At 38.4% G+C, this 12,420-nt stretch overlaps 1 protein-coding gene across 5 annotated transcripts in view; it reads left to right on the forward strand.

Annotated features, from left to right (window-relative positions):
* LOC127455100 (lysine-specific demethylase 6B-like) overlaps window positions 1-12,420 on the forward strand; it is a 124,400-nt gene that overhangs the window by 62,300 nt on the left and 49,680 nt on the right. Inside the window, exon 1 of one of the 5 annotated variants that reach the window (XM_051722731.1) lies at window positions 6,984-7,370. The exons of the other annotated variants lie outside the window; for them this stretch is intronic. The gene's annotated coding sequence lies outside the window, so the exon portion shown is untranslated. Of the gene's footprint in view, window positions 1-6,983; window positions 7,371-12,420 lie in introns of those variants that run through there. 5 annotated transcript variants of the gene reach the window in all.

A 12,420-nucleotide genomic window follows, 5' to 3' on the forward strand; every position in this document is an offset into this window, starting at 1 on the left:
CATACCCCAAAATGACAAAGCAAAAACCAGATTTTGTATAACTTTGCAAATGTATTTAAAAAAAAAAAACTGAAATGACACATTGACATAAGTATTCAGACCCTTAACTCAGTGCTTAGTTGAAGCACCTTTGGCAGCAATTACAGCCTCAAGTCTGTTGGGGTATAATGCGACAAGCTTTGCACACCTGGATTTGGGGATTTTCTACCATTCTTCTCTGCAGATCCTCTCAAGCTCTGTCAGGTTGGATGGGGACTGTCAGTGGACAGCCATTTTCAGGTCTCTTCAGAGATGTTCGATTGGGTTCAAGTCCAGGCTCTCTCTGGGCCACTCGAGGACATTCACAGAGTTATCCATAAGCCACTCTTGCGTTTTCTTGGCTGTGTGCTTAGGGTCATTGTCCTGTTGCATGGTGAACCTTCAGCCCAGTATGAGGTCCTGGATCAGGATTTCATTAAGATTATCTCTGTATTTTTCTGTGTTCAGCTTCCCTTCAACCCTGACCAGTCCCCCAGTCCCTGCCGCTACCACCACCATGCTTCACCGTTAGGTGATGAGAAGTGCCTGGTTTCCTCCAGACATGACGCTTGGAATTGAGGCCAAACAGTTCAATCTTCATTTCATCAGACCAGAGAATCTTGTTTCTCACAGTCTGAGAGTCCTTTAGGTGCTTTTTTGCTTTCTTGCATTGTGGAGAGGCTTTCTTCTAGCCACTCTGCCATAAAGTCCAGATCGGTGGAGTGTTGCAGTGATGGTTGTCCTTCTGCAGGTTTCTCCCATCTCCACACATGATCTCTGAAGCTCAAGCAGAGTGACCATTGGGTTCTTGGTCACCTCTCTTACCAAGGTCCTTCTCCCCTGATTGCTCAGTTTGGCCAGGTGGCCAGCTCTAGGAAGAGTCCTGGTTGTTCCAAACTTCTTCCATTTAAGAATTATGGAGGCCACTGTGCTCTTGGAAACCTTCAATGCAGCCAAAACATTTTTGTAGCCTTCCTGTCTCTGAGCTCAGCAGGCAGTTTCTTTGACCTCATGGCTTGGTTTTTGCTCTGATATGTATTTTCAGCTGTGAGACCTCATATAGACAGGTGTGTGCCTTTCCAATCATGTCCAATCAATTGAATTTGCCACAGGTATAATCAATCAAAGTGTAGAAACATCTCAAAGATGATCCAGAGAAATGGGATGCACCTGAACTAAACCAAGTGTCATAGCAAAGGGTCTGAATACTTATGTGATATTTCAGTTTTTTCTTTTTAATAAATTTTCAGTTATTAAAATTTGGTTTTTGCTTTGTCATTATGGGGTGTGGAGTGTATAAGAATCAGAATCAGCTTTATTGCCAAGTATGCTTACACATACAAGGTATTTGTCTTGGTGACAGGAGCTTCCAGTGCACAACAGTACAAAACAGCAACAAGACATAGATAATAATAAACGAATAATTAAAAATTGAATAGAAAATAAAGTATATATAGAATACACAATAAGACAATATATATATACACATACACACATACACATACATAGTGCAAATCTAAATACAAATCTGTTATATACAGTGCAAGGCAGAAATGTAATGGCAGAAGAGGTTGGATGTGTTGGATAAATATAAAAAGACTAGACTGTGAATTGCACATAATTTTTGCTCAATGGGGCAGTTTTAACTGTTCATGAGATGGATAGCCTATAGATTGATGTGGGGAAAAAAATAATTTAAAGCATTTTAGCATAAGACTGCAACATAACAAAATAAGAAAAAAATTATGGGGTCTGAATAATTTCTTAATGGATTGTATATTTGGCCCAACAGCAAACCCGCAGCTTGTGTGTATCCAGGATGGATATCAGTGTAAATGCATCTGGTTATTAAAGCACATATGTAAACCTTACTCCTCCTTAATGGCACTACGTCAGCATATGGAAATTGCGGAACATAACAGTCAGCTGTGTTTGCATAGGGCTCGCGCTAGTCTCAGCCTCAGACGGCATGCCCACTTAGTCAAAGGTCTGGCTGCGCAAAACTAGGCTCACACAAATAATAAATAACAACAAAATAAGAAACGGAGGCACGTTGTAGAAAAGACAGAACTTTTTTCTTCATTTATTTGACGCAGCTTGCTGACGAAACTGAAACGAAACTATTAGAGCATTCATTATTTATTGTTTATTTTTGTATTCAGTATGTGTATTTATTTATCATGCACAGTGTTGTTTCGTATTGTTGTTTCGTATTTACCTTTGTATTCAGTATTGCACTAATTTACGTGTCTACGTGTGATAGTTTTGTAAGATGTGTTACATATTAAATGTTATGCACTGTGGTCTCAGGAGACACTTTGTTTAGTTTATTCCCCTGTACGCAGAAGGAAATGACAATAAAAGCCACTTGACTTGACTAGAGCTGTGGTAATTCAATCAAATATCAATATATCGCGATACTTTTTCTTATGATATTGTCTCGATACTTTAAATCCATGTATCGATATTTATATTCAACTAGTTGTGTATTCATATAATGTAAACATACAACAAATTTGGCTCACTGTTACTTCCAAATCAATTTAATTAGCTCACCAAGAGACAAAAACGTGATGTTTTGAGCTACATGCTCTTTATCAGACATCAGTATATAACTGAAATATACCCAAATGAACTGGAATTGAAATTGGAATTGATTCGTAATTGAATAATTTTATGATATCGTGATGTATCGCAATACATCGAATCGTGACGTATATTGCAATACGTATCGTATCGTGAGGTGCCAGGTGATACATTGCCCTATATAATTTGACATTAAGAGCAGCTGCCATGCATAGACATATTTTTTATACAACAAGCCCAGAGGAGAAAAATACAGTGCACGCACAGACACACACATATACGAGCATGTGGCAAAGTCACTTGGAATCAGATAATACATTTTAAAAATTCGCTGTAACACCAGCATTCTCTGACACAGTTTTACACACAGACACACACACACACACGTCTGTTGGCAGAGAGTCGATTATTTAACTTCTTGTTGGCAAATGATCATATCTCTGCAGTAATAAATCAATACAATGAAAATTGTGTAATGCTTGGGCCAAGGAAATCGTGGACAAAAGCCCTGATAGTGAACATGGCTTTATTTGGCTTCTGAATCATCTTTCTCTCTATTGCTCCCCCTTCCTCTCTCATGAAGATTTTTAGAATAACTTTCGTCTTTGTTGGATCATGGGAATGGAATTCATGAAAGAATGCTAATAATAGCTCTAAACAGTAACAATGTGTATCATGAAACATTATGGTGTTTTTTTGTTTTTTTTTTACTTAAGTGAACAATGTAAGTGTGACTTCTCTGAGCTAAGTCAATAGGTTTTCCATCCAGCCTTCTTTTCTGGGTCTCATAGTGGAACATTTGTGGCTGCACGTGGCTATTCTCATCTGCTGTCATTGTCCAAGGGTGTGTGTGTGTGTGTGTGTTTATGGCTGAATTGAAGTGACACAGTAGGGAAAGAGTTACAGCACAAAACAGCTATTTCTTTATTCTCTCGCACATTGAACACACACTCACACAGATATGTACCTCATACTGGTATGCTACACACTCAATACATATCAGTGGTGATGTATACATCCAAACAGCATTATCCAAAATTATTTACAATAATCCGACCATAGAAAACTCTTAGAACACCACTTGTCCAATCAGATTAGAGGACCAGATAATAAGTAACATTTACTTATTATATCATTATTATTGTAATGTTATTGTTGCTAAAACTGCTTAAGTGTGGTTAGAAGCAAAACATTAATTAAATAAGTAGACTAGAGACCAGAAACATCGTGAACTGGCTTTAATGTAGCAGTCAAAAGTTATTTAAATATGTAAGAAACACAATTCATGTAAAAAAAAAAAGATTCAAACAAATGATATTTGATTAGCTAAATTATTTTATTTTCAACGGATTAGTAGAACGGGGCATCCGTTTACTCATACGCTTCCAGTGTAGATAGCTTTATTGATTATGATGTGACGTGACACACCGCTTGTGTCCGGTGGAGACAGCCTGTTAATTTAATGATAGTAAAAATGGCACATGCACAAAATTATAGTAAATTATTTTATTTTACTTATTTTTCTATTCTACTTTTATTTTAATAAACTTTACATAATGTAAAAGATTACTTCAAAGAAAGTGTTTAAAACATACTAATAAAAAAGAAAATGTAAAGATTGTAAACAACAGTGCAAACAGTCAGGGCCGCCGATAAGGGGGTACAACTGGACCTTTTGTCCCAGGCTTTAGGAGAGCCTGGAGTAGAGGGGGGTTGCACAGAAAGGCTATTCCATATTGTAGAGCGCGTCTAAAAAAGCCGTCTGGGTAGCGCACGTTGATGGTCGGTCGGTCAGTGGACTGGAGGGGGGCCCAATGAACGCATTTTGTATGGGCACAAGAATTCCTACCTGCAGCCCTGCACACAGTAATCCAGTTAAGGCTTGCGCAGTGTCGAGCACTCAACCTTTCAAAGTATACTCTTTTGACAACAACCCCGTACAGGCGCGTTACAAGCATGTGTACTATGACCGCATTGTGATACTCTTAAGGACAGTCAAAACTAGACGCGCACAGATGTAGACTGTCTGTGTGTCTAGAAGTATTGGGCTGTATGCGGGCAGTACGTACGTACTGTGCACATGACGGAATTTAAGTCATGCGCACTGCACGTGAGATGGGGAGGCACGCAGACAACCGAAGTACACTTTGGCCTTTAGGATGCACGTACAATTAGCAGCAAACTTTATGCCATCAAAAGACTGGCTTGCAACTCTAATCGGCCAAACAGAAAAGTTATCGGCCAATGCTGATCATTTAAAAATACCAAATATCAGCTGATTAATCAGTAGGACTGTATGATGTCGAATGCATGATTGGTCAACTGATTACACTGATGAAAAGGGTTGTGTCAATACAATCATATTTCAATATATTGTGATACATTTTCTCATATTTTTTCAATACTTTAGATCTCTGTATCCGTATGTATATTCATATTATGGGACCTATTTTAAGAGCACTAGTGCTAGGCACAGTGCTATGCCATAAGTCATAAGCGCAAAGTTAATGAGCATGGCCATGACGTTTTTGTATTTTCGTGCAAGCATGTGTCAAGTCTCGATGCAAGTTGGTTTGGCAAAATCGTGTGCGCAAGGTATTCGGATAAAGTGCAATATAATTTGGAGGTTCTTCTATGGTTATTTCAGCGTCTGCATTCTTTTATATAGTCCATTCCCTCACGCACTAGTGACAAAAACAAAGACAGCACATTCATAAGAAGTTGGTAGTGTAAATGGACTGTATACAATGAATTAGAAGAATATAAATATAGACTTACATACATTATTTTGTGCATTAACTCGTCCTTGTTTAATGTGATATGCTCCTTTTATACGCATGGAAAATGTGGTTCAGGATGTGGACGTAGGCTCTGTTAAATTATAGAAAATGTAATTATTATTAATCATTTTCTCTACTGAAACACAATCATGGCTAGTATTAACAGTGATTGTATCGGCAGGCACTTCACTTCTAACGGTCGATTTTGATTTTGAAATATTTTATTCATTTATTGAAACACGAAAAATGTAAACAAAAGATATTTCAGAATTACAAATTCAAACGACACTTCAAACAAAAATATAATCAAAATAACGAAGTTATTATAATTATACCAAATCCAAACACTTTACCCTCTACAACTACTTCCACCAGCCCCATTTGCAGTGACATAAAATCATTCATTACAACAGTTGGAAGTAATATTAATACAAAGTAGATCATAAATACAATTGTAAATATAAACAATAAGAAGAAGAAGAAGAATTGAAAAATAAACCATGACCTATAGATAGTTTAACAAAAATCTCATAAATGTTTGTTTCATTACACAGTTGACTGTGAATGTCATGGACATAATTTGATGTTCCACCATATTTTCAGAGTTTGAACATGAACTTTATTACCACCTGCTGGTGGAATCTCCAAACTGAAAATGCAGGAACTGAATTTGGACTTTGTGCTTGAAAACAGACGTGGTATTAAAACGTTTTAGCGCAATGACCTATTTCTCAGGAAAATAGCGAATTGCACTCTGCAACACTTCATTAACACCCACAGTTTGTGCTCATACACATACATCCACAGATAGCGCAAACACTCCCACCCATACCTACTAGTGCTCTCACAAAAACTGGATAAAACGTAGCGCACAGTCTTTGCGCGTAGCACGCGGTCTTAAGAAAATGGAGCCCAATGTCTTATAGTTCTTAATAAGGGCAAATCCAAGACCGGTGTTTCATCAGTTGACCAATGGTATTACCAAGCACGCGATACATATCTTGTGATTCAATATGTTAGAATGCATCACAATATTATAATTGGATTGCGATCAAGAGAGCCCCAGTGTGTCTGTGAGAGAGTGTGCAGTCCCTGTCTCACCTTATAGAAGCGGTTCTTACAGGATTTATAAAATTTGTGCTTATTAAGATGACACGCTATTAAACTGTAAGACGTGATATGAAAACACATTCATCAAGCTCTATTCATCAGTATGATCAGTTGACCACTAAATGTCAGATTTCATGATCAGACTCAGATGGAATCATGCAGTCCAGCTCTGAGATCACATTGAAATAGTGGAAGGAATGAGAGAATGAAAGAATGAAAGTAAGGGTTCCCTTCCGCACTCGGAACCCTTCTATCTGACACACAGGGAGGGAGGGTGAGAATGAGGCTAGAGAGAGAGAGGTGACAGGGGACGAGGGGGAGGGGCTGTTTAAAGCAAGAGATGTAAAAAAACTAAGAGGCAGGCCGGCCTATAGCGAGGGTTGGGCTTAAGCGGTGTGTGTGTATGTGAGAAAGAGACCAGCTCCTTTCCTCTCTTTGTTTGACTACTGAGTGGAAAAAAAGAAGAGAGAAAGAGTGTGTGTGTGTGTGTGTGTGTGTGTGAGAGAGAGAGAGAGAGAGAGAGAGAGGGAGAGGGGAGAAAGACTGAGGAAAGCAAAGAAAAACAGAACGAGGGAGACACTGTTTTTTTTTTTTTTTTTTTTTACTTTGGCTAAAAAAAGAAGGACTTGTCTTTGGTTCGGAGCTGGAATTCTGCATCCTCCTTTTGCATCAGCTTTTGCATGTTGTGTGTTTTTGTTTGCAACCCCTGCTGCCGGTGTTTGTGTCTGAGGGGGGCAGGTATTCAAGCCTGCAGCTGGTTAAAAGAAAAATAAGAGCAGAGATTTTGCTGAGCTTGCCCAACCAAGAGACTGAACGAGCAACTCAAAACAGTGTGGAATTACCTCAGAAACACAGGGAATAACACTCAGAAACAAGGTAAGACTCTCCACCTCTATCCCTCTGTTTCTTTGTGCATCAAGCAGGCATTTAAACTGAACTTGTGAAAGTATCCAGGCTGCATTTGGACCATTCAGCAAAATAAAAACACACACTAGGCGGAGAGCAAAAGAAAGTTGCATTGGTTTTTCCAGTAGGAATGCTGCACAAAGGAAGCTTGTTGTATGCAGTCAGTCCGGCTCGCACTGTTTATGTTCTGACAGTTTCTCTCTCTCACACTCAACTGCAAAAGAAAGGATACAACAGAAATGCTGCTCTATTCTTTTTCAATGACTCATTGCCTTTCCCTCACATCCATATGGAAAAGCAGGATGTATACATGACTTGTTCCTGACAAGGTCAGTGAAGGCTCATTGTGTGTATATTGAAGAGATTAATTGTGTTCTGTTAGTGGCTTTGCTGAGTCTCATTTCAGGTGTTTGTGATTTGTAATTTTTTGCAGGCTCTTTGTGCTGTGTGTGTGTCTGGTGTCCATTGCGGTTGTAGGAAGTGGTGTTTTTGGATTATGTGTTAGATGAGAACTGGAGTAAACCTGAGCACTTAAGCTGTTTGAGTGTGTGAACCTCCACTTCCTTTTGGATGAGTGTCTGTCTCACACACAACCCACATCCATTACCGGCATCCTGGAATGTTGCAATCAATCAAGAAACGTTGTGTGTATGGTGCTGGTGTCATGGGTGTGTATCTGTTGGCTCCGCCCCTCATTAAAGCTCTCCACCTAGATAAAGAAACACAAAACATTGCCGGAAGAGCACACTTCATCATTGTCATCAGGAGATCTAAATGCACACACACACACACACGTTTTCTTAGCTGTCTAAAATGGAACATGCCATAGAATTCTATTGTATTATATAAAGCTGATTACTATAGACTTACCTTAATGGAAAACTGCATTTTCAGAATTTGCTTTATACATATATGTATTTTATTTTATTTATTTTTTAAGGTTGGTTTTGTCAGATTTATCTCACTTTTGGGGACAACTTTATCCCCAAACTATAGCTAAGTACGTCCACACATCTCTGTGTCTCAGTATTCTGTTACTCTTGGCTGAGTGGCCCCTCTGTAACAGATCCATTCATCAATACATGTCCACCGGAAGTACATTCTTTTTCTCTCTCATTCTCACATATCTTTTTTACACACCCTGACCATTATCGCAATAGTGAATCAGACTTCAGTGCGACTGTCTGGACTGAAACACATCTGACGTAGTGTCGCCATTGCAGGTTTTTATTAGTTCATACAATGGCCTCAGGCCAGTTTTGCTTTAAGCCTACATTGCAAACAGTTTAACATCAGCTTTGTGCCGCGAAGCTCTGACTGAACTCAAATGGCAGTGACATTTAACCTGAACCCGGGCACAAGCTAGCTAGCGCTGTTAGCATTAGCATTGCGAGGGCTGTTATTTCTCTGGTAATTAGCAGTGTGCTAATCTGTTCATTAGCCAGTAATCTAATTGTCAACTGTGTTAATGACAGGGCTGTTTGTATATTTCTGTAATTGTTTATGCTAGTTTGTGTAGGGATGTCCTATTATGCATCCTTTACCTTCCAAAAAGTTACCATGGTTTCTACTAAAATACCATAGTACAGTTCATACTGCTGTAAAAATGTGAATACAGGGAAAGTGGGACACTTTCTGAAATTTTTTTATTGGTGTTGCTTTAAAAATCAACCATCAATGTCATCCCATACTAGTTTTCATTGAACTTAATGCTGATTTTAGTAACTGAAAAATATAAACAAAATGATAGATGATTAAATGTCCCACTTTACCTATTTTTACTCTATTAGTGCTACTTTCAATAAAAAAATAAATTAAAAAAATGTTTAATAAAATAAGTCACAATAAGATTCTGAAAGCTTCTTAAGGCTAATGTATACCTAGTTTTTCCGTGTGTTTACGAGCGCTTTAGCCTTTCAAAGTATACACTTTTGACTGCAAGCCATTTTGCAAGCCAAGTGTTTCACGCATGCGAGCAATGTCTGCTTTGTAGTACAGTCAATGCCAGGCACATGACGACGCGGACAGTCCGTGCATTGAGAAAAACTAGCGTACTGTGCTAATGACTACATTTTCATCACTCGCAATGAGCGCAACGTAGCGACACACAGAAAACCGAGGTATAATTTGGCTTTTAAAATGCTTGATGTGTTTATTATGATTTTGCAGTAGTAACAATAACTGTAGTAGTATTTTGGCGAAAACTTTGGCTACCATGGTCAGTTTTTGTGAGGGTTATGTAGGGGTCCTGTTTTGAGGCCTGTATTAAGGAGACCTGCTTTCTGTCCTGATCATGCTAGCTTTGACTCAGTCCATGTCCATTGTAAGTTTATCACTCCCTATGATGGGCATTTGTTCTTCTGCAGATGTGCACTCACGGGGGGGGGGGGGGACAGGCCCGGCTGAACAGAGGATTGTGCATTCATTGGAATGGAGAGAAAGAAAGAGGGGGCAGAGACAAGGGAGGGAGGAATGATTGAGTGGGCTGCCTGGAGAAGAAAAGGAAATGGAGGAGAGAGAGATGGGGGAGGGGAAGTGTTGCTTGGCTTGTGTTATGCTCTTTGGTTTTGGGGGGGGGGGGTAGACCCCCAGCCGGTGATTTTTAGAAAGAGAAATATACAAACATTGACTTACATGGACTTGACCAGATATTAATATATATTTATAGTAGCTATTAGTACAATGTTACCTGATAAAATATATTATTTATTAACTAACTAAATAACTAAATGTTATATATTAAACCCAAACAATGTACTTAAAAGTAATAAACTTAATTAAAAGTTAGTAACTCTAATCTGATTACAATAATTTAAAATGTAACGTGTTACACTACTTTTTGTACTAATTAGTTAATTCGTTTGTAATTAGATTACACCCAATACTGAATGTTCATTCTGCTTTTTCCATACCACAAAAGCCTATAGAGGGAAGATGTGTCGCACCAGGTTTGATGACATTGGCAGTGTGAACATTCTTCAAAATATTTCCTTTGAAATGTAATGAAAGTCTTGAAGGTTTGAAATGGCACATAGATGAGTAAATGATGCCAGAATTGTTGCCAGAACAACTTTTCCTTTAAATAGTTTAGTTTTTTTTTGTGTTTATTAATGCTTTGGCATTTTTTGTCAGAGCAGTAAAGCTTTGGTGAATGCGTTGGACTGTGCTGATGGTGCACATTGATTCTTAGTTAGATAAAGTTTGATTTTTGGTTGCTAAATGCTGTTGGGAGTCATAGAGATGGTAGGACAGATCTGAACAAGCTGGATATCTGTCATCCCTTTGTCTCTCTCTTTTCTCAGAGTCAAACGTTTTCTCGCATTCACAATCTCATAAATTCCTTATTATCATTAGCGTGCAACCTGATCACTCCAAACACACACCTGTGTTTTCTGCACCTCCTTTGTCTCAGTTAAACCCACTGGGAATAAGGTGGTATTGACACACATACACACTCACACATACACACCACACAAATACACACACTTAAACAACCAAAAATTTTTTTTTTTTTTTTTTTTTTTTTTTTAAGAATGTTGAGTTTACTAAAAGCATATTGGATCAGAAATCATGATGACATTGAGGCTTGAAAAGGTGATACAGAAGTCATATTATTTCTATGGCCATGTCCACACTAATATGTTTTCATCTGAAAAAGCATTAATTTGGTTATGTTTACGCCTCTCAACCACACTGCAGCACCATTTTCCTCGACTGAAAACTGAGACTTTCTAAACACACTTCATAACTGTATACTTTGAAAAACGATGACATTATGAAACTGAAATCAGAGTTTTTAAACTTAAACTGATTAGTGTGGATGTGGCCTTTATTATTATACAGTGTGTGTGGAGTGTTTATAAGGAAAGTGACAACTACATTAGAAGACTCTACATCACAACTATAGCTATAGACACACTTACACACACACAGAGTGACAGTCAGAATGTTTTAGTTAGACGCGTAGTTATAATTGAGCTAAAGTGTGTTTTCGCGCAGTCGAGCTAGTAGTACATACTAGCTCTCTGCCCAGGTATACATGATAAAATGCACAATCAAATATTGGAGAAAGGATTACAAATACACAGGTTTAAATACACGTTGTGCATCAAAACACCAAAGTATACTTTGTTTTGGAAAAACTAAGTATTCACTACCAGTTTATGTTGTGTTTTGTGTGCTGATACCCCAATATGGTAAGCTGGTGTCCCAACCAGGCTTTTAAACCAGCTTAGCCTGCTTCATCTGAAATACCATGCTGGTCAACCAGCTTCACCATCTAGATTTTGTTGGTGAAAAGCATGACTATGCTGGTCCACCAGCACTAACCAGCATAAACCAGCCTAGACCAGCATGGGAATTGTATGCTGGTTGTGCTTGTCTTTTTAGCAGGGTAGCCTTAACATGTATACACTACATGCTGGGCGAAGCCAAGCTACAATCACATTATCTAGGTCTGTTAGTGCAACAAATCGGACTGGTATGATTTCAGTCGAACTTAAGTGTTTACGTGTTATTTTAAAATGATGAATTATTGTTGTGCATGTAAACAAGTGAGAGTACGCCCCAAAATAAGAGAACTGAGGGTTTCAGAAAACTGCAGAAATTGGCTTTAAAAACACAAAATTGGCCATAAAAACAATCATAAACACAAACTCACACACACAGACAGATTGTGGTTAGGGCTTTGTGTGTGTTTTCTGTTGTCTTTAATTCTTGTCTTCGTAAATCTTTGATATGCCTCTGTTGTACTTTTTTCATTCCTGTTCTCTCCTCCCTGTGTTTGTCTGCTGACAACCCTTTCTTGTTAAACTTGAAAGTGTGTGTGTGTGTGTGTGTGTGTGTGTGAGAGAGAGAGAGAGAGAGAGAGTGTCTTTCATGGGTACAGTAAACACATGTTCTGTCAGCCATATAAAATTGAAATGTCTTTGCTCCACATTTCTGCAGTCACGTACACCATCAATTGGTGAAATGTCACCCAGCCAATCGATGGCAAAGATCATAGAGAATGGAGAGAGAG

This window comes from Myxocyprinus asiaticus, chromosome 2 (genome assembly GCF_019703515.2).
Source record: "Myxocyprinus asiaticus isolate MX2 ecotype Aquarium Trade chromosome 2, UBuf_Myxa_2, whole genome shotgun sequence".
Lineage (NCBI taxonomy): Eukaryota > Metazoa > Chordata > Actinopteri > Cypriniformes > Catostomidae > Myxocyprinus > Myxocyprinus asiaticus.